At 36.3% G+C, this 23,810-nt stretch overlaps 1 protein-coding gene across 1 annotated transcript in view; it reads right to left on the reverse strand.

The window, feature by feature from the left end:
- Positions 1–23,810, reverse strand: part of ME1 (malic enzyme 1) — a 198,788-nt gene that overhangs the window by 120,077 nt on the left and 54,901 nt on the right. The gene's annotated exons all lie outside the window — the stretch shown is intronic.

The following is a 23,810-nucleotide window of genomic DNA, read 5'->3' on the forward strand; positions in this document are numbered from 1 at the left end:
CGTCTGAAGATGAGAATCTGTATTAGAAATGGGTTAAGTGACTAATGCTGAGCAGTCCTTTTATGTGAAACATACTTGACTTTTTTTTTTAAGTTCAAACATCCAAGTTATAATTCTTTGATATGCAGTCTTAGTTGCTGTTTGCAATCTGTTATTTAGACTCAAATGAAGACTTTGACACTGCTCTCCTCCTATCCCCCATTTCCTAGGAAAGTGTAACAAGTAACTAAAAAAAATTGAAATTAAAAATAAATCTCAGTGTCTTAATCTCATGTAAACGTTTTACTTTAGGGACACCTGGGTGGCTCAGTGGTTGAGTGTCTGCCTTCAGCTCAGGGCATGATCCCGGTCCAGTCCAGGGATCGAATCCCTCCATCAGGTTCCCTCTCAGGAGCCTGCTTCTCCCTCTGCCTATGTCTTTCCCTCTCTCTCTGTGTCTCTCATGAATAAGTAAATAAAATCTTTAAAAAGAAAAAAAAAAAGTTTTACTTTAGTATTGTTAAACGTAATTCAAATACAAAGAGCTACATACAACCAATGTACAGCTTAATGAATTTTTATAAGGCAACCACCCTTGTACATAATACCCATTTAAAGCAGAGTCTTGTCAGTATCCCAGAAGCCTTCCTCATGTTTCTCCCAATCAAAAACCATTCCCTCCTAAGAGTAACAACTATCCTGACTCTTATGGTATCATTTAATTTACAGTTCTATCATAAAATGATAAGCTACCCCTAGACACTACAATTTGTCTTCTAAAATTTCTCATAATCTGGATTTTGCCGATTACATTCCTATGGTATAGATTAACAAACAGGCCTTTCTTCCATACTTCTTGAGAAACTGGTAATTAAATCAAAAGGCTTAATCAGATTCATATCCATTTTTTATGAGACAATTCATGGTCTGGTGTTATGAGAAGATGCACAGTACTGTTATAAGCTAGACCCCAAGACCTAACCTTTACTGCTCACCTGCTTGTACTCACCAACCTTTGTCCCACATTTTTCCTAAAGCTCATTTTTCCAGCTTATCTCTTAGGCAAATGGAAACCAAAACAACCCCTTGAGCCATAACAACTGCCCTGGCAAGATCTGCAGCTGGCCCAGACCAGCCAGACCAGTTTCAACTTAAACCTTGACTTGGGCCTAGGCAGATAGACATGGAGTGACCTCTAGAATGATCTACAACCACCTTTATTTCATTAGTATACTAAAATCTCTACCCAAGGAGGAACACAAGCCTTATTTAAACAACATATAATGTGTATATGGGCATGTTTCCTTATGGCACATCTGTGACCTTATGCCTGCCACTACTTACAAAGACAAGGCTTCCCTATCTAAATATTTACCTCAACCCTAAATAAAAGAAATCCATCCACACTTGCTTGGAGAGTCATGGCTTTGGAAGCTATTCCTCAAGATCTTATTTGCTGCAAATAAAGTACTTTGTGCAACAACTCAACTTGGGACAGTTTCTGACTCACCAAGAGCAAATTCACATTGGTTTAGTTATAGTATCTTGTAGTCCTTTACATGACTTTAACAGCTGCTGATGCTTAATATCTAAATTCACTAATTCACTAGGAGTTACAACATGGAATATTCCAGTTCTAGCAATCATTCCTCATGTATTTGCTGAGACTCTTATTTAAAGACAAATTTCACCATACCTATTGTTTGGCAAATGCAAGATTCCTTCTCTTAACAGTTTTTGAAATAAAGAACTCATTTGCAGGGCACCTGGGTGGCTCAGCTGGTTAAGCACCACACTCTTCATTTCAGCTCAGATCATGATTTCATTGTGGTGAGACTGAGCCCCACATTAGGCTCTACACTCAGCAGGGAGTCAGCTTGAGATTCTCTCTCCCCATCTCCCTCTGCCCCTTCCCTGGCTCATGTGCTCACTTGCTCGCTCGCTCTCTAAAATAAATGAATCTTAAAAAAAAAAAAAAAAGAAAAGAAAACTTAGTTCATTTGCTGAAATCCTTCAAGAGTCTCCACTAAAGTGTGTGTGTATGTATATGCATGTGTTGTGTGTATGTTCTGGATTAATATGAACTCGTGGATTTAAACATATTTGATGTGCTTTAATCCACTGCAGTTATTTTCTTTACTGGGACTCAAATTATCCCACACTTAGCCAGTGGAAGGCTCTTCATGTTGGCCTCTGAGTTCTTTTGACATGACTATAACTTGTGGGTTTGTCTTTTTTTTTTTTTTTTCGCCTTTTTTTTTTTAAGATTTTATTTATTTATTCATGAGAGACAGAGAGAGAGAAGCAGTCTCCATGCAGGGAGCCCGACGTGGGACTCGATCCCGAGTCTCCAGGATCAGGCTCTGGGCTGAAGGTGGTGCTAAACCACTGAGTCACTGAGGCTGCCCTCGCCTTTTTTTTAAAGCATGAGATCAAGACCTGAGCTGAGATCAAGAGTCAGACATTTAACCAACTGAGCCATCCAGGCACCCTATGACTATAGGTTTTGACAGCCTCCTTGTTCTCTGTTATGACAAAATGTTCCTTGTTGTCTTAGAAATGTCTGCTTCAGGCCTGAAATAATCCATTTCTCTAAGAATTCCTTCTTTCTTTTAGTAGAAAATGGTATTTCAAGACTACAATATAGGTAATAGACATCCCATCTGCCACTAGTTGGTGAAAGTACTGTTACAGAAAAATTATAAAACAATGTTAAGATTCGCTTCCTATTTATGGCCAGAAATCTCAAACTGGCTCTCTTTTTTAAGCTTATTTATTTAAATAATCTCTACATCCAACATGGGGCTTGAACTCATGACACCAAGAGCTACATGCATTTCCAACTAAGCCAGCCATGCATCTCACACTGGCATTCTTCTTTTACAAAGTTTACCACTATGATTTCCTAGCAAATTCAACTTCGCAGTCTCTGAGAAGGCCATTTCACACTTTCTCATTTCTCCTCACCTCCTACACTCATCTCCCTCTCACACTCAGCTGATCACCAAATCTTAATTTCAAACAGATAGATGCAATAGGGTGAAAACTACCTCATCTTTCTAATATAAATTCTACTAATCCATCTGTATCTTTTTAAATAGGTTTTATTTTTTAGAACAGTATTAGGCTCACAGCAAAATAGAGCAGAAGATTCAGAGACTTCTCATAAACTTCCTGGCCCCACACATGCCTAGCCTTCCCCATTGTCAATATACCTCACAACACAGTAGGCACTGACACACCATTATCACCCAGAGTCCATAGTTTACATTAGGGTTCATGTTTAGTGTTGCACATTCTGGGGGTATGAACAAATGTATAGTGACATGTATCCATAACTAAAGTATAATACAGAGTTGATTTACTACCCTGAAATGTCCTTCCCGCTCAAACCCCTAACAACCACTGATCTTTTTTACGGTCTCCATATTTTTCCCTTGTCTAAAATGTCATATAGTTGGAATCATATAGTTTATAGTCTTTTCAAATTGGTTTTTCACTCAGTAATAAAGATTTAAGGTTCCTCCATGTCTTTTCATGGATTCACAGCTCATTTCCTTTTAGCACTAATATTCCATTGTCTGGATGCACCAGTTTGTTTACTCATTCACCTATTGAAGGATATCATGGTTGCTCCCAAGTTTTGGCAATTACAATAAAGCTGTTTAAAAACATTTGTGTGAAGGTTTTTGTGTGGATCTAAGTTTTTCAATTCCTTTGGGTAAATAAATATCAGGGATAGAATTATTGTATTTAATAAAAGTAGGTTTAGTTTTGTAAAAACTCGCAAAACATCTTCCAAAGTGGCTGTATCATTTCACATTCCCAACAGAAATGAATGAGAGCTCCTATTGCTCCACATCATGACCAACACTTGGTGTTGTGTTCTGCTTTTTGGTCATTCCAAGTAATTGTGCAGTAGTATCTCACCGTTGTTTTAGTTTGTATTTCCCTGATGACATGCAATGTGGAACATCTTTTCAAAAGCTTATTTGCCATCAATATATATCTTCGTTGGTGAGGTGCCTGTTAAGATCTTTAGCCTATTTGTAAATTAGATTGTTTTCTTATTGATTTTTAAGTCCTTTATCAGATACATCTTTTGCAAATAATTTCCCTCAATATGTGGCCTGTCTTTTCATTTTCATGACAGTGCCCTGTTTTTTAAAAGTAAGTTCAATGCCTAATGTAGGGTTTCAACTTGTGCCCCAAGATCAAGGGTCACATGTTCTACCGAGTGAACCAGTCAGGCACCCTGAGAGTATCTTTCATAAAGCAGAGATTTTAAATTTTAATGAAGTCCAGTTTATATATTATTTCTTCCAATAGATTATGCTTGTGGTGTTGTATCTAAAAAGTTATCACCATACTCAAGGTCATCTAGATTTTTACTATGTTATCTTCTAGGAGTTTTATAGTTTTACATTTTCCATTTAGGTTTGTGATCCTTTTTTTTTCTTTAAGAGACAGACCATGCATGTGTGGGGGTAGAGGGGGGTGGGAAGAGAGAGAGAGAGAGAGAGAGAGAGAGAATATTAATAAGCAGGCACCACATCCAGCATGGAGCCCAGTATGGGGCTCGACCTCACAACCCTGAGATCATGACCTGAGTTGAAATCAAGAGTAGGACATTTAACCAATTAAGCCACTCAGGCGCCCCTGTTTGTGATCCATTTTGAGTTAATTTTTGTGAAAGATATATAGTCTGCTGAGATTCACCTTTTTGTTTTTTTTTTAATTTTTATTTATTTATGATAGTCACAGAGAGAGAGAGAGAGAGAGAGAGAGAGAGGCAGAGACACAGGCAGAGGGAGAAGCAGGCTCCATGCACCGGGAGCCCGATGTGGGATTCGATCCCGGGTCTCCAGGATCGCGCCCTGGGCCAAAGGCAGGCACCAAACTGCTGCGCCACCCAGGGATCCCGAGATTCACCTTTTTGTATGTGGATGTCCAGTTGTTCAAGCACCACTTACTGAAAAGACTACCTTTTCTCCATAGTATTGCCTCCGTATTTCTGCCATCCCCCATTACAGTGAAAGAAATTTTCTACTATCACGGACATCCTCTCACATGAGCTCTAGATTCTATTCCAGGTCAACTTTTTTTTTTTTTAAGACTTTATTTATTTATTCATAGAGACACACACACAGAGAGGGGCGGGGGCAGAGACATAAGCAGGCACCATGCAGAGAGCCTGATGTGGGACTCGATCCAGGGTCTCCAGGATCACGCCCCAAGCTGCAGGTGGCGCTAAACCACTGTGCCACCGGAGCTGCCCTCCAGGTCAACTTTTTAAAGGTTTCACTCCTACCCATCTTTATGCTACATCACTTTCTCTACTGGATTATTCTTATTGGCATAACAACCTGCCCTAACATTATTTATCTTTTGAAAAAACTGGATTTTTGCCCTCTATTCTCTCTTCATAGCAAAACCCTTCTAAGACTTATCTTTTCTTACTGTCACTACTTTCTTGCCTCCCATTCTCTCTTCAATCTATTAATAAGGCTTTTCTCCCTCACTGCTTCACAGAAACAACTCTTACCAAAGTCTCTGATGACTCACATCTGCTAAAGGCAAAGGTCAACTCTCAACTCTCATCTTACTTGACTTCTCAACTGTGTTTGACACAGCTTTAAATATCATGTTCAAAATGACTCTCAAACTTCTATCTTCAATCTAGCCCACTTCCTTGAGCTCCAAACTATAAATTTAGCCAACTAGTTAACTCCTGTCATCATTCAGGCCCCAACTCATAGCTTAGTTCTTCAGACAGATCTTTCTGATAACAGCAAATAAAGTACCCTCCATACTAACATTTTGATCATCTTTACAGTATTTCCAAGTATCTGAAACGATCTTAAATTTTCATGTTTACTGGCCATCTCCTCCTTGCCACCACCCCACAGTACACATATATACACAATGCGACAAGTTCCTTAAGTACAGATTCTATTTTGCCCACATTTGTAACCCCAGTGCCTGCAACTCTGCTGGTATATAGTTTGTGTTCAACAATACATGCTGACTTTAGCACTGAAAAACTAAGGCTTCTATAATTAAATTTTTGAAAGTATAAAAAACATGAAATAAACCCAGACTTATACTGACTTATTAAGTAACCAAAAATTATATTATGATGGTAAGTGCTACAGGCAGATTACTGATGAGTGTCTGACTCAACAAAAATATTAATTTACCAAATTGGCACTAAATTACATCCTTTCCTGGGTTATTTTTTCATATGAATTTATTTTGTTTCTCCAAAATGATAATAAGCTCTGTATAAGTTACATATTTTTTTTGGATCCCTGTCACATCCAACTATGCAACCAACAAGATCTCAATAAATTATTCTAAAATTAAAATAAAATGTATTTGGACTTTTTAAAGGCAATTTTGTTGAATTATCTAAACTGTTCTTGGCAGTACACCATTCAATAATATCTCTTGGGAACTTGTTAGTTAGCCAAGATTTTTCAAACAACACTAGTCTCAGGAAATAGTACCATTTTTTTTTAAATGAGAGGGACAATGAATGAAGTTTGCATCAATTAAATAGAAGAGCCATTTGGTCACCTGTAATCTCTTGCACTGAGCAGAGATTCATTTGTGACTAACATGTTTACCCCCCCCCCCTTTTTTTTTCAGAGAGGATGAGAAAAAGATGGTGGGAGAGGGGCAGAAGGAAAGGGAGAGAATCTTAAGCAGGCCCCATGCCCCACGGCTCATCTCACAACCCTGAGATCATGACCTGAGCTGAAATCAAGAGTCAGATGCTTAACCAATTGAGCCACCCATTCAGTTACCCAGGCACCACTAAAATGCTTGTTCCTACAGAGAGCTCAATAAATGAAGAATCTGTAATGTCCAACTGCGGTCAAGCATTTTGAAAGAATAATTTGCAACACTTCATGGAATGTCTCTTTGATCAGAAACCTAATAAGAGATACCCAAAAGTCAGCAGGACATGTCTCATACTTGCTGGTACAGAGCTGAATATGAAACTTTAATCCTCAACATAAACATATATTTACAGTTATAAAATGAAAACTTTAGACCAGAAGATTATTTATCAATGATATTTTTAAATGAATGGAATTTCAATAAATATTTTTTCTCCATATGTTCTTGTTGGTCAATTTGTTTAAAATAATTTTATTCTATTATTTCTATGTATTATTAAATGAAACATGCCAATTAAAAATACTCATGCTTTTATGTCTATTTCATGTCAAAACTAAGACATTTTTAAAACATGAATCATTTTCTCATGTACATAGTTCAAATTTCTCTCATAACCTCTAACATTGTATATACTGCACTCTCAAAACAGATTTGTAAGAGGAGATAATATTCTGACTTCATGTTGTCTCACATAACATCCCTAATGAAGTTTATTTCATATCAAAATAGAATTCATTTCCTAACATATAACCTTCTATTATGACCAGATTTGTATTTTCTTCTGGAAATTAGTTCATGACCCTGCGCCTGACTCAGTGGAGACAACCACTCTACAATTTTCTGTAAGAATCCTCTCTTTCATGCAGAAGCTCATTTTACTATCTTTTGGAATTAGAAAATTAGACTTCATATTTTTTCACAAAATATAAGTATGTACTCATGAGTCCTAGGAATCAGGCCAAAGTTGAGTTATATCAGTAGATCTGAGCTGTTGGGAAAAGAAGCACTAAAGAAAGCTAAGTTCAGGTCTAATCAGGAGATACCTCAGATAAAGATGCAGAGTTAGAAGGCACATGTCTAACAGTTGAAAGGAACAGAATAACTTGCTAAAGGAGAAAGAAGTGAAGGCCAAGGGGAAAGCACTACAAACTAGTGCCCATATAAAAGAATAGGATGACTAAGAAGAATCCTTGAAAAAAAGAAGGAGGAAAGGAAAGAAAGAAAGAAAGAAGGAAAAAAGAAAATAATCTAATTGGACAACCAGTATTTCTAAAGTCAAGTAAAGTCAAGGAAGGAAGGACAGTATTAAGAAGGCATGGATCAATATTACCTTCCTGCAGTAGAATTCTTCTGTGTGTGCTCGTGTGTATGTGTGCATGTGTGTGTATTTTTTTTTTTTGAGAGAGAGAACACATGCAAGTGGAGAAAGGGGCAAAGGGAGAGGGAGAGAATCTTAAGCAGGCTCCATGTTCAGTGAGGAGCCCAACACAGGGCTCAATCCCACAACCCTGAGATGATGGCCCAAGCCAAAATCAAAAGTTGGACACCTAATCGACAGAGACACCCCAGTGCCCCAAATTCTTCTAAGTATATTATAAAGAATTGTTTTTTCCTGAACTATTTGAGAGTCCAGTAGCCATCAATACTAGTGTCTCATTACTACCAAACAATTAGTGCATTTCCTACAAATAAGATACTCCCCTACATCATTATAATTAGAAAATATTTAAAAAATATATTGATACATTAGTACCATCTGATTTTCAGGCACCATTCACATTACACCATTTGTTTCAATGATGTCCTGCATAAGCAAAGTCTAGTGCAAAATCCCATGTGTGTTTAGTTGTCATGTTTAGTTGGTCCTCTTCAATGTGGAGTATTTCCTCAGTCTTTCCATGACTTTCATGACCTTAATACTTTTAAAGTTACAAGTCAGTGTTTTGTAGAATGTCCCTCAATTGGGGTTTGTGTGGTATTTCCTCATGACTAGATTCAAATTATACATCTACTGCAGGACTACCACAGAAGTGATACTGGCTTCTTCTCATTGCACTCTATCAGGTGGCACTGTCCCTGGTTTGTCCCATTATTGGTGATGTTAACTCTGATCATTTGATCAAGGTGGTATCTTCCAGGTTTCTTCACTGTGAAGTTACTCTTTTTTCCCTTTATAATTAACAAGTATGAGATGATACTTCAAAACTCCTTGTTTCTCTGTCCAACTTTCAATTTATTGATGTGTTTATTCATATCAATATGGGCTCCTCTTTATTATTTTATTCAGTCAGTTTTAATCAATAACAATTATTTATTTGATGCTCAAAATGTCCAGACATGACCAGTGAGAACCCCTTCAAGCTGGCTGTTGTTTGCTTTTGACACATCCCCATGATTCTTTGTGCACTTGCTTACTTTCTGTTAGAAGATGTCCCAAACTCATCTTTTACTTATCCTGGTACAGCCCTGAAATCAGCAATTTCTCTAAGGAGCTTTGGTTCCTTTTAATGGAAATAGTACTTAGATATGAATGCCAGGTATGCTCATTGTTACTGGGGTATTGCTGCTCCTAGGACAACTCAATGGAGAGAAACAGGATATATGTATATACATACTTTATACATATGTGTATATATACATACCTACATAACACATATATATTTCTATAGCTATCCATCTTCTCTATATATACGCTGAAAACCACATGTTCACACATATCCCTCAATTCCAGTTCAACACCATAAGGTTCATTCTAGTATTCTTCCTTCCATTTTCACACTTACAACTTTCTCCTATAGTGAGAAACCTAGTTCCCATTATGCTTAACATATTTACTTATTTGACCAGTCCTCTTGTATGAAATCAATCTTGTCCCCTCCCTGGGCAGACACCCTGCTCACTTCACTAAGGCTCCACTCTCTGAAGTAGGTAGCCCCCCCCTACTCAGGTGCCCTCTCCACCCCCTGAGGCTCTGACATCCAGCATTGGACCATCCTCCTACAAGAACTCTCCCTTCACCTTGCTTGGCTCTCATACCCTGAGTCAGGCTGCCCTTCTATGTGGGGGTTCTTAACCCTGCGAGCCTCCAACACTCCCATGCCAGCCCCCTCCACCCTTTTAATTAGGGACTGAAGCATGACGAAGCAGAAGGAGGGTGCAGACAGAATGCTGCTGTCCCCTTGGAAGAACATGAGAAAACTGGCACTGGATATAGAGGAAGCAGCTATAATTATCCTCTGCTGCTGGAAGACTACCAATCACAAGCACATCTTTACAGATTAAGGATTTTTATCTTGGAAATATTTCCATGTCCTCAGCTCATCATACTTATGGAAATTATTCTAATTTTTTTATCTCTCACTTTTGTTGGTGTTGTTTCCCATTTATATACAGTGAAAGTGATTTTTTTCTCCTTTCAGACTTCTTATGTATCTTTTAAGCATACAAAGTCCTGCCTCATCAATTACTTTTCTATATACTTTGTGACAGGAGAATCTAATATTCCAACTGATACTTTTCCAAATATCACACTTCTGCTATAACTACACTTTGACCTCATTAATGTCTATTTTTTGACACCAGCTTTTATTTTTTCCCTTCAAATTAGCAGTGGATCTTGACTGAATTTCCTTCTTTTTTCAGCTAAAGTTTATCCATTCTGACAACTATTCTTAACTCCCCTGCTTTCCTGTCTTTCCATCACACCCTTTCTGAAAACCTCCAAGTCTAAATCAATCCATTTGCCTTCTCTTTTCCTCAGGCCCTACTGGAGAATGATGCCATTTGGTCAGGTGTGTTAGATCCATTAAGACTTCATCATCAATAGATATAGACAAAAAAGATGTGGTGCATATATGCAACAGAATATTATTCAGCCATAAAAAAAGAATGAAATCTTGTCATTTGCAATGACATGAATGGGGGTAGAGAATATAATGCTAAGTGAAGTAAGTCAGATGAGTAAAACAAATACTGTATGATTTCACTCATATGTGGAATTTAAGAAACAAAACAAGTGAACAAAGGGAAAAATGAGATAGAGAGAGAGAGTGAGAGAGTGAGAGAGAGAGAGAGAGAGAGAGAGAGAAACCAAGAAACAGACTCTTAACTGTAGAGAACAAACTGATGGTTACCAGAGGGGAGGTGGGTGGGAGGATGGGTGAATTGGTGATGGGAGTTAAGAGTATATTTATCAGGGTGAGCACTGAGTAATGTATAGAATTGCTGAATCACTATATTGTATACCTGAAACTAATACAACACCGTATGTTAACTATATTTGAATTTTAAGATTAAAAAAAAATTTTTTTTAAACCCAAAACCTCAAGATCTCTCCAGTGTTATCTGGGTCCTCACAACTCAACAAGTCTTTCTTAAAAGTATCTTCTGCTGGCTATTCTTATATTACCCATTAAAACTACTTTGTAGGGCAGCCCAGGTGGCTTAGTGGTTTAGCACTGCCCTTTGGCCCAGGCCCTGATCCTGGAGTCCCGGGATCGAGTCCCACGTTGAGCTCCCTGCATGGAGCCTGCTTTTCCCTCTGCCTGTGTCTCTGCCTGTCTCTGTCTCAGTCTCTCTTTCTCTCTCTCTCTCTCTCCTGCTTCTCCCTGTGTCTCTGCAGCCTTGCTCTGATGAATAAATAAAACCTTTTTTTTTTTTAAGATTTTATTTATTTATTGAGACAGAGAGAGAGGCAGAGACACAGGCACAGGGAGAAGCAGGCATCATACAGAGAGCCCGACGTGGGACTCGATCCAGGATCTCCAGGATCACGCCCCAGGCCGCAGGCGGCGCTAAACCGCTGCGCCACCGGGGCTGCCCTAAATAAAATCTTAAAAAAAAAAAAACTTTGTATTTCCACTCTTGCCCATTCCCACCCCTTTATACTATCATCAGATTAGCACACTTTTCTCTAAAGAAAAAGACTTCCAGCTTCTAGCGATCTACCTATAAACTTTCTTCCGTTATTCTTCGGTGAATAAAGTGTCAATATCACTGTCCTCTGTTCTAGTTTACACTCATGCTGTCACTCTCTGGCCACTTACTCCTCTTCATTGAATGCCAGCATTCTCCAGGTTCAAAAAGTTCTCTTTTTCACTCTAATGCACAGTGAAGGCCTAGGGACTCTGCTCTGTTCCCACCCTTGGAATAATTTTCAAAGTCTCCTTTGCCTCAGCTTCAGCTGAATGTCTGATCGGTCTCCCTTTTGGTCCCATTCTTGCTTTTGGCATTTGATCAACTAATTCAGCCTGAGAACTATCTAGTTTCCAACTCTGGATGATCTTTTAGGGATTCATTTAGGCATCCCTCCAATACCTCCAGTTCCTCTTCATGGCTAGGCTAGCTCCTAATTACTTATCAGAGGCAGTTCAAGTGTTATCTCCTCTTGGAACTATTTCCTGATCCACACTCAAGCTGCATTGGAATCTCTCTGCAATTCCATAGAACCCTGCTGTTTTTCTCTATTATAACATTTATCATATTTTTCATATAGTTTTTCACTTTCTTATATGTCTGTTCCACCAGAACTCTTAAAATCAGGAATTCTGCTTTCCTTACAGAAAGCAAAGAAGGAAATAGTTTATAGAAAGAATATAAGTAGGGAGAAAAGAAGGTAGTTCAGATGTGATTATGGCACTAGCGGGTCCATTGGTGGGTAAAGCAATAGAAAATAAAAAAACAGACAAAAAACAAAAACTGGAATGCAGAACACTCAGGAGCTATGTGGTCAATGTATATACTTTTGAGGGTCCTCTAACAAGACCAAGAAACAGAAGAAATCAAATTTTAGGGAAAAAGTCCCCAGGAAAGTATAGCAAGAACCGGAGCCAATGCCCAGTTCTAGGACATGGAACACCCAGATGCCAAGAGATGAGCAGCATGAGATCTATATTAATAGAGGAGCAACAGATCTTAATGACAGCAAAGGGCCTGAGAAATAATGAGGGTCCCAGTGCCACTGGACCTAAGGAAGAATCATGAAGTATAAGATCACACTAGCTTTGAAAGAAAAGTGAAAAAGTAGTTCAGGCTTCAGTCTGGCTTACTCAGAAATAAAACTATGATAAGACAGAGCCTTTAGATGGAGAGGGACTCAGGAGAAGGCACAAGTGCTAATAGAAGGTGACATCCTTAGGACTGAATACCAATTCTATTACAGAAGTAAAGAAACATTTAATTGAGGCCAGAAGAGAAAAGTATATTTTCTATTTCCTCTTGTCCTGGATTCCAAAGATAAGGTTTTTCTTTTTTTTATTATCACATAACAACCTAGTATTACTAACATGAGTGATACTATTCTTGGTATAACTAGTTGATTTCACTCTGCAATAATAATCTTGTGAATTTGTTTTGTTTATTGTAGATAATGCTTAAAGTTCTATTTCTAGTCTAAATCCTCCTGAGGAGAGAAAATCAGCATGGTGGGCAGATTTCTAAGATGGGCCAAGATCTCCCAGCTGCTGAAGTTCACATCCCCAGTACTGCACACAATGGATTTTACTCCAATTAAGTTACATTAGAGGAAGGAATATGTTCTTTCTCAGGTCAGAACCTGGCAGTTATTTATCAAAGTCCTATATATTTTCAACTTTGGTTGAAACCAAATCAGCTTTGGTATAACAAGATTTAGATCTTATCTAATTATAGATAGTTTTTTAAAGGGTCCTTGAAGAACAGCAAAAAGGATTTAATGTTTTAAGAGGAAACCATTAAAGGACAGTTTTAAAAGGATGCAGTAAAAAAAAAAAAATAAAAGGATGCAGTAGAGGAGACATAAAGAGAAACATACGTCAATTTTAAATATTTATAGGATTATTACAAAAAGCACAAAAATCATTATTTTAAAAATCTCAACCAAGAATAAAAGCTTAGAGGTGCTAGGTGGCTCAGTCAGTAAAGCATCCTACTCTTGGTTTCGTCTCAGGTCCTGATCTCATGGCTCCTGAGATCAAGCCCCATGTTGGGCTGGCTCTGTGCTCAGCAGGAATCTGCTTACATATTCTCTCCCACTCTTCTTTCACCTGTTTGTGTGTGCTCACTCTCTCTCCAATAAATAAATAAATCTTTAAAAAATAAAAAATAAAAACTTAAGATAAAACACATGTGATTCATGCTTGCACTTTAAAGATCTCTTCAATATGAAAGGGGATAAGTTTAGGAAGATTGCAGAAGAAGTATTCAAAGTTTTCTGTGTTATCAGAAGTTAAGGAAATAAAGTAGCTAATAGAGCCAGGTTTTTCTCAGTCTGTCCTACTATTTCTCCAAGATACTATATTGTGAGCAGAAAAAAAAAAGCACAACAAATTTTACAATTTAACTCTGCAAGGGACAAAACCAGTCACCCTAACCTACCTTGTGTTCAGTCCCCTGCAATAAAGACAGCAGTAGCAAAGACATCAAGAATACCTGCTGAACACACTAAAATTCTTTGAATATGACATTATAATAAGGGAAATTAAAATGCCAAAAGCTAAGAAGGAAATGAAGACAGAGAAACATGGAGAAAAGACCACAGAATGGTAAATTCCTACACCCAAAAACAATTGGACTGGCACCAATTACGTGCCAAGCATCCATCTTACTTATCCTGTCTGAATTAGCAAATCCTATCAGAACAAAATAATTACCTAGTCTCACATCTACGCTGGTATCTCAAGTTTCTTTCCAAAATGATAAATAACAGCAAAGAAATAAAGGGGAAAAGGTACTTTTTCCTCTCACTTTTAAGGGAAAAATAGTTATATCCTATCAAACATTTATTGGCAATGCAAGGGGGGAAAAATCCATAAAAAAAAAAAGAATGCTTCAGTTACTTGATGTCTATGGAATGAGTCCTATTCAGGGCCAGTATAAACTGACTATTGCAGTGGGATCCAAGAACGGAAATAATAGAGACACTCAATGATGGAAGTGCACTATAGTCATGCTGCTGCTTTTTGTGCAAGAAGTCAAAGCATTAAGGACAAGGAGCAGCAATGAAAACAAGGATATAAAAGAATTCAACTACTTCTATGCATACAATATTTTACTCAGACCATTAAGATTTGCCCCTATGTTTACATGAAATTTACCCACTCGAGCTCGTGATCCCATATCCAAAATCTTTAGAGAATCTTCACATTAATATAACAATCTCTATTAATCATACTGTTGCTATAATTGGACTAAAGTTTAATTCTTTCATTCTTATTTCTCTGATAAACAGCATTCTTGGATAGCAACAACTTCTTAGTTGAAGCTTTGTTTCGGGGTTTCTTTCAAATCACTAATGAAGTAAATCCTACAGCCTTAACTCTGGGCCTTTATCCAGAAGTCTTTCTTTTTGCTAATCTTTACTTTCTTTGGAAATATTATTGCTGACTATTTTATCTAAACTCAAAAACTCAATGCTTTGATCAATTAGTCTCATTTCCTTTTCTAATATTAAAGAAAACTGAGAGACCAATATGCATATGCTGAGAATTACAGGAATAGGTCTTTATTAATCTAAAAGAAAAACACTGCTGTGTACAGGCATTGTCCCTAGGTAGTCTTTTTTTTTTTTTTTTTTTTTTCAGAGAAAGAAAATTCTTCAACAAAAATATAAGCCACATGGGCAGACTTGGTATACTGCCAAATATAGTTCAAGCAAATTCCTTTAATATGAGGTCACTTTTCCAAAGAATTTTCCAGGGGAGGTTGCCACTACTGGGTCCCAATTTCACTGGTTCTCCCCAATCTTACTCCAAGAACCAAACAATGCCCATTTTTCCCTCAGACTTAAAGCATCCTTCCATTTTGATAGTAAAATTCAAATTTATACTATCACTGGAAATCTGTCACTGGTTTCCTTTAAGTGTGAGAAATATGCTTTCAAAAAGCTGAAGCTATATTATCACCACTCAATAAGACTCCCAGAAAATTAAAGAACAAAATTAAACAGAATTAACTCAACATAATAGAGTTCTCAGGCTACTTCCTTCAAGAGTTGTGCTTCAATTCCAGTTCTGTCTGGGTTAGGGATCCCTCCTATGATTCCCTAGTACCTTGTACTCTCCTATCACATGGTGTTATAATTGCTTAAGGTTTGTCCCCTCCTATTAGACCTTATGCTTCATCAGGCAAACTGTTATGTCTGTTTTGTGCATGATTTTACTACAATGACCTAACAGAATGTTTGGCACATGGCAGCTGAGACACATTCAAGTTGGCCATAGACTCTTTGACACTCCTCCCATAAGAATGTGAGTCTATTTCCCCTCCTTGATTCTGCTTTGACCAACAGAATATGGCAAAAGTAACACTGTGCTAATTTCTAACCAATTCTTAAGAAACTAGAAACTCTATCTCAAATAAATAAAAAAGAAAGAAAGAAAGAAAGAAAGAAAGAAAGAAAGAAAGAAAGAAAGAACTTAGCAATTCCATTTCCATTCTTCTACAACACTTGTTCTTACAACCCTAAGGCTGACAAATATGGCTAAGAAGTATTTGTACAAGGAGTACAAATACATAGAATAGTTTTAAGGGAATCGATTTCCAGATATTTACTTTCTATTTGTTTCCTAAAATTGATCCACTACGACTTGATATGGCTCTCTAAGGACTAATCCACTCATGCAGATTATCCATTTCCTATCTCCTTTTATACCAGACCTTCTATTTTATAAAAGAAAGACATTGAATTACCTATCCTGAATTTTACTATAATGTACTGTCCCAAGGTAGAAGACCTTTGGGACTTTATTGGCTTTGGTGAAGCACGACTTGGCCTGTCTTTCACACAATGCTGTTACAAGTAACGTGTGGCACCAGAATAAGGATATTTTGACTCTGAATACAGACATGGTATAGAGTAAACCAGTGAGGATTTGGCCTCAGTCTTGAGGGAGACACCAACAAAAGGCAAAAGAATCATACTTGAAAATGCATTTCTTCTCCTCATATATTTATTAAGAAGCATACTTTTTCGGTTATTCTCAATAGTTAGACTATATCTACTAGAAATAAATCTTCAAACAGCTGGAAGTAGTAAATGGTTAGTGATGTTGTTTTAGGTATAAACTGAATACTTCCCCAAATTACTATTTCTGGATATGCTGGATAAAACCCACAGATAAAAATTTAACATGATTTCAATCAAATAAAGGTATATATTTTAATAAGGTATTATATACTTTTGTAAAATTTATAATCTATTCCTATTATAATAAATTCTATTACTGTTTTATAAAACGGATATTTTCTACATCTTTATCTCAAAGGTAAAATCATTACTCACCAAATCAATTCATTTTTAGCAGTAAGTATTCTTACCTTTCACTATATATGTAGGAAGTTTGATCATTATGTCTGACAAAATTTAATGGATTTTTTTATATATATATTTCTTACCTAACTATTTCTAAAAGCCCAACACAGAATTTAATACACGATTACACTTATTCTTACCAAGTAATGTCATGCCTTCGTTCATACTCCTTACTTCATAAAAACTTAGAATTTCAGCTACATGTTATATTGCTATATAATAAATGAATGAGATTCCAATATCTTGTTTTATAGTTTATTTTTAAAATAGATAAATCAATTTAATTATCTGCACCATTTCAATCTTGATGTAATGACTAATTCATTAATCAACTATCTATAAATTATTTCTCATTGTTTTTCATAATATGCAAAGAAAGAAATACTAACACATGTTTTAAACTGACCAGTCTTTGGCTGAAAGAGTTAGTAAAAAGAACAATTTAGGCCAATAAGGAGTATGACAAGTACTTCACATGAATGAGCTAAATCTGCAACTTCCAAGTTGTGACAAAAGCACAAGATAAAGATATTTTATATCTAAAAAGTCTGTACTGTAAAAGAGGTATTGAAATTAATGTTTCAATTTTCCCAAGCTTTCTGAGTATATTAGGTTAAACAAAATGCTAACAAGTGAAGAGTAACAGATATTAGCAGCTATTTGGTAATATATAATATATATAGTAAGTCTTGGTAAAGACTTTGTGATACTTCTTAGAAACCAAAATTGTGACTCTTAATAACTGGGTAACAAAGCATTTTGCAATTCAGGTGGTTTCTAATTCTTTGCTTTCAACATTTTGAAGGAAGAAGTAAAGGAGCTGTCATTTAGTTACTTATTCAAAATAAATGTTCATTATACATCTCTATATGATTTTTAGCACATAACTTGGAAAGCATTCAAAGAATTAAGTGATAAAGCTATAACAAAATTCTCTCCAGTCCCTTCTATTTATTTGCATGAATAAGGTTTTGCAACACATATATGTATAAGCATAAAAAACAGAAATAAAACTGATCCTAAGGGGTGCCTGCCTGAGTGGCTCAGCTGGTTAAGCTGTCTTCAGCTCAGGTCAGCTATACAGTAATAGCCCTGTATCGGGCTCCCTACTCAGTGAGGAGTCTGCTTCTTCCTCTCCTTCTACCCCTCCCCTATTTGTGCTCTCTTTCTGTCAAATAAGATCTTAAAAAAAAAAAAAAAACACACACACACACAACTGATCCTACAAATTATTTTCTACCTATAACTAACATATGTCTAGATATGCATGAGAAGGGAAAAGAAAAAACCCCATTTCATTAAATGATTTATTTTCAATAAAATTGCTTTTATGTTAATAATCAAAATTTAATACATTTATTTATTGTTAGATCACTTGTGTACCAGTAATAATCCTAACAAATTGTTAATGCTTGGAATCTTAATTACAGAGAATAGAAACATTAATGTCACTCCTACACATAGTTTTGTTGCATGGAAGTGTAATGCTTGATCAATAAAAGACTTTCAAGCATTAAAATGTATTAGGATAAAATCATCAACACGAGTGGAATGAAAATATAAATCCAAGGAGATAAGTGAATATTATAAACTTTCTCTTAAAAAAGCATTTGTTTTTATATATTTTAAGTAGATAATAAAATATATAAGACTATTCCTTTGGGTACATTTAAGTTTTATTTTGATATGTCAATAATTTAAATATGCTAGAAACTATATTCCTTGCAACTATTCAAGGTTATGATGTAAGTTTTTAAATGTCAAGTTAAGAAGAGCAAAGGGTACAGTTTCTCAATATTCTCTTAAGGGATTTAAAAGCAAAATAGTATGATGATGAACCATATTTCAATGCTGTTGAATTTTCACTGATGTTGACAGTTGTCCCACTTCAGTTACCTAAATTTCAGTGTTAAGTAACATTTATTCCTGAGTGTGACTGGCCACAGAATTGAGCAAAATTCTTAAATCAGTTAAGTAGCAAACTAAGAAAATATATACTTTGATAGGGATTAGCAATGATTTAGAATCCAAGAAATAGAGTTTTCATTGTATTTAAGATGAAACATATGAATTTTAAAAGTTATGTTTTACTATTTCTAGATTGCTCTTATTAAGGATTTGTGTTTCCCATACATTGTGAATAGCTGCAGAATCCTCCCAATGGTATAGTAATATACTGGCCCGTTTATAATATGACCTGAAGTATCAGGAAAAAAATTTAAGTTCCGGGTGCCTGAGTGGCTCAGTTGGTTAAGCATCTGCCTTCGGCTCAGATCATGATCCCTGGGTCCTGGAATCAAGTCCAGCATCAGGCTCCCTGCTCAGCAGGAAATCTGCTTCTCCCTTTCCCTCACAACCACCCCTGTTCCTGCTCTCGCTCAGGTATGCTCTCTCAAAAAAAAAAAAAAATTCCTAAAAAAAAAATTTAAGTTTCTATCAAGCATGGTTCTTCAGAAGAGGAAAGAAAATCATTTGGCATTGGTGAAATTACCAGAGTTGCTTGAGAGTACTGTTATTAGAAATTTTAAACTTATACTAATATTTGACAATATATTGATAATCAAAAGAATTTAATCTTCTAGGCTCCCAAATATGTAACAAATTAGTTTTAAAAGGAAGAGGCAATAGGTTAATGAAGAATTACTTGAAAGGAAAATGTATGAAGCCTTTGGGATCTCACCCTACAGGTCTCCCTCAAGACCTTGCTAATTAACTATGTCACATGTTCACAGCTGGGAAAACAAAGGGCCTGGTGTTTAAAACACATTAGAACAAAGGCTAAAACGATGGTTTTAGTTTCTGGTCTTTGTTTTCTGTTTTAAACTAAAAGAATAGATAAACAAACTGATAAATGTTTTCATTAAATTAACAAAGGTTCATGAGGCAGTAACCAACACAAGTTATAGATTCAGGGAAACTGTGAACTCATGGTAGAGAAGTGACAGTGAGCACAGAGATCCAGAAGACTGGCATGCTTTAGTGTATTTTGTCTGAACTGCATGAAGCCACCCCACCTTGGAGGAGAAAGAAGATGTGCAATCCTAACAAGACGCCTTTAATTTTTTTTTTTAATTTAGCCTGGGAAGAATATGGGGGCTAATGACTGTCTAAAACCCAAGTTTTGCAAGACAGACTCAATAAAGAGAATATAATGAGGGGGAGGGGAGACAGGAAAAAAAAAAAAACATGGTCTAAATACACCTTCTGCAATTGAAGGCAAAATACAGCCAGAGCCCAAGGGTGAAAAGGGGGTTAGTTCTCAAGTCTAATTAAAGGAAGTATATATGGCATCTGGGGGGGGGGGGCATTTCTTCCATTTTGAAAGGCATTTATCAAATGGTCTTTATATAAAGGACATTGAACAATATGTTAGACATTGTTTCCATAAGAAGTTTTAATAAAAAGATACAGAAGACACTTCTTTATTTGGCATTTCTTTCTCATACGGACCCTAATAAATACAAAATATAATGTTAAAATATGAATGAATGCCTGCAAATCAGGTTGAGTACATCAAAATACACTTTACTAAGAATAGTTTGCTGTGTCGTTAAAATATCAAACCAGGGGATATATTCTCTACTCAGTAATTTATTTATCTACTGATTGGGGCATGTGAGGAGAGGGAAGGTTTTATACAAATTCAAGGTCGCAATTACCAGATACTAGGGACAATGGAAATCCTTCATATAAAAAGTTTCTTATAAGTAGTTTAATATATAAATGAGACTTCCAACAACTTATTCATCTGTTTTCCAACCACAAGGAATTCTTCCCACAATAGTCATAGGTGGTTTTCTCTGTGTAAGGAGTGAAGAAGATGGTCCTCTGAGAGTCTTTTGTATTTTTTATTTTTAGGGGAATGTATCTCATTCCAAATAAAAGAAGAAAGCTGTTCTATATATATACTCTTTGGTATTGCTCATTTTAATGAGTTACATACATTAATATACACACCGTGTTCAAATTACTTCCTTACTTAGGTTACTTATAAAATGAATTTTATTAATACAACATTTCACCTTATTTAGTGAACTTTGTGCTCTATTTGCTGTGTGAAAAATCATGGAGAGTAATAAAAGAAAAAGAAACCACACTGCCACATCCAAGACTAACAGTCACATGTTAGGAATGTCTTATAACTGCAAAATAATAAATTAGATACTGAATTTGGTAGAGAAATAAACTTTGCAAAAAGTATGTGACATCAGTATCTCATGTATCTTACTTCTAAAATAAGTGAGCTCACCTTAAGTTAAAAAAAGAGAACTCCCCAATATTAAACAGATCTTTTTCCTGGGTAAGGGCTTCTTTGAGAAACTTTATATAGTTTCAATTATTGCTTACACTTAACACTTTCCATCTGTTTTCAGAAATGTTTGTATTTCTTTAGAAGTACCAAATGTATACTGATCATGAGGCTGAATTACATAAAAATTTGCTTTGTGTTCTATGAATACTCATAAAAATATGTTTTTGGTAATTATTTTGTAAGTCTTTACTTGCTAGGATCTTAGTAATATCTTCATTAATTAGGTTTATAATACATAACTTGTATTTGCATCTAGGTTTTTTGAAATCTTTTAATCCTAAAAATAATTTGGGTCAATGATTCACAGGATACCCACACTTTTCTATTCTTATATTTATCTAAATATATTTTATAACACTAGTTATATTCCAATTATAGCTGCTGTACTCAGTGTTAAACTGAGTTTCAATACTTCAAAAAAGAGATTTTTGCTTCATAAGATACTTAAGAACTATAGATACAAACTGAACTTTAGATAAATCGGCTTTTAGTTTCTGCTATACATTTCCTGTTCAAAATAGGTTTTAAAAAGATCAACTTATTTAAACATCAAAACAATACTCGTTTTACAAATGAGGAAACTACCTAAGATCCCACAGTTGGTAAGAAGCAATAAACGAAAAAAAAAAAAAAAAAGAAGAAGAAGAAGCAATAAAGAGATTCATAGCAGGCCTTTTCAGGTCCAAACCACACTATAGGCTGGGTGTGTTTATTCACCCTCTCACCCATTTATGCACTCAAAAAAGACCGTGCTAAGTTCTGCTAGGTTCTAGGGTAGAGGTGAAGGGTACAGCTGCTACCCTTAAGGAAAAAATGCTCAAGAGAAAGTCAGATAAACAGAAAAGGATCAGATGCTATACATCAGTGTGAAATCACCCACCAGGGACCTGGGGGATTCTTGACTTGAGGTGGGGAACTGGGTGTGAAGAGCAGAAAGGGGCAGCAATGAAAACAGAAGTAAGCAAAGGAGCCAGATTACAAAAACCCTTGAAAGCCATGCTAAGAAGCTACGATTTTATGGTGATGGAAATGAGGAGTCATTCGATGATTTTGGTCAGCAAAGTGACATAATTAGACATTCCTTTTTGAAAGCTCACTCTCTTTTGAAATGAGAAGGGCCTAAAGGAGTGGCAGTAGGACTGCATGGATGAGAGAGATTTAGCAGAAAATTAAGAGGTAAAACTGGCAAGACTCAACAAGGGAAAGGAAGGCGGAGAACACCTGATGACCTCTGAGGTGTTTGGTTTAGGTGACTACGTGGGTGGTGTCGCAACTTACAATGTTAAGAAACCTGGGGCCTGAGGATGTTAAGCTAAGGAGTAACAAGACCTGAAAGAAAGCATCAGAGAACACTGACGTTTTCATAGGTGTAATGCATTACTGTACTTAGTTGCACAGATGAAAGAAATATATGAAAGAGGAAACATATTAGGTTGAGTTCATGGAAATAAAATGTTAAGCCAATGAACTCATAGGGGACATGGGGAAGAATATATGAGATAAGGAGGCTAAAGCCGCAGGGTGTTTACATTCTTATAACCACAGGAGTGAGATAAGCCAAGAACACAGCTGGAGTTAAACTCTGGATAAAAGGTCCAGCTGAGGCTGAACTCTGTAGGCAGAGTTATACAACTCCACCTCCACATTAATAATATTTTAATCAATCTAAAAAACTGGTGCACAGAAATGAAATGAATAGTATTTTATGGCAGCATAAAACATTGTCTAATTAGTTCTTCCTTGAGGGAAAAGTGTTAATTCAGGATGGATCTGAGCAGTAGACAAAGGACAAGATCATATGAGTATTGACTTGGATATTAAATAAACTGTACTAGCCTGCATGCTTGAGAAATTTCTATGTATAGCAGATCTTCTTATCTTCTGCTAATGTTTTTAGGGTCAGTTAAATACACAATGGTTTATATATCCATTATCACCTCACCTACTTACAGTCAACACTGCAGGACTAAGGGACTTACTTGATTTCCTTGCTCCATAGCCTAAGAGGATCAAGTCCACTCAAAGCAATTAGGATTGATGGAAGGAGAGCCAGTATCACAACAGTGTTCTTATTGGTCTTCCTATTTCCATTCTAGACTCTCATTTCGAATCATTTATCCACATAGCAGCTGGGATAATCTTTTAAAACTTTAATAGAATGTTATTATTCCTCTGCTTCAGATACTTCAATGGCTTTCCAAATGGATTAAGAATAACTATGAGGGATGCCTGGGTGGCTCAGAGGTTGAGTGTCTGCCTTCCAGCTCAGGGTGTGATCCTGGGATACTGGGATTGAGTCCTGCATTGGGCTCCTCATTGGGAGCCTGCTTCTCCCTCTGCCTATGTCTCTGCTTCTCTGTGTCTCTCATGAATAAATAAATAAAATCTTAAAAAAAAAAAAAAAAGAGTAACAGGGAAATTCTACCTTGACCCATAAGGCCCTGCATGGATAGGACTCCTGCCTTATTCAAACCTTATCTCCAACTACCCTCTTCACTTTTGAACATGCTACTTCCTCAGTCTCAAATGCTTTTTTCCCCTGGT

The sequence above is a fragment of the Nyctereutes procyonoides genome, unplaced genomic scaffold (assembly GCF_905146905.1).
Source record: "Nyctereutes procyonoides isolate TBG_1078 unplaced genomic scaffold, NYPRO_anot_genome, whole genome shotgun sequence".
NCBI lineage: Eukaryota > Metazoa > Chordata > Mammalia > Carnivora > Canidae > Nyctereutes > Nyctereutes procyonoides.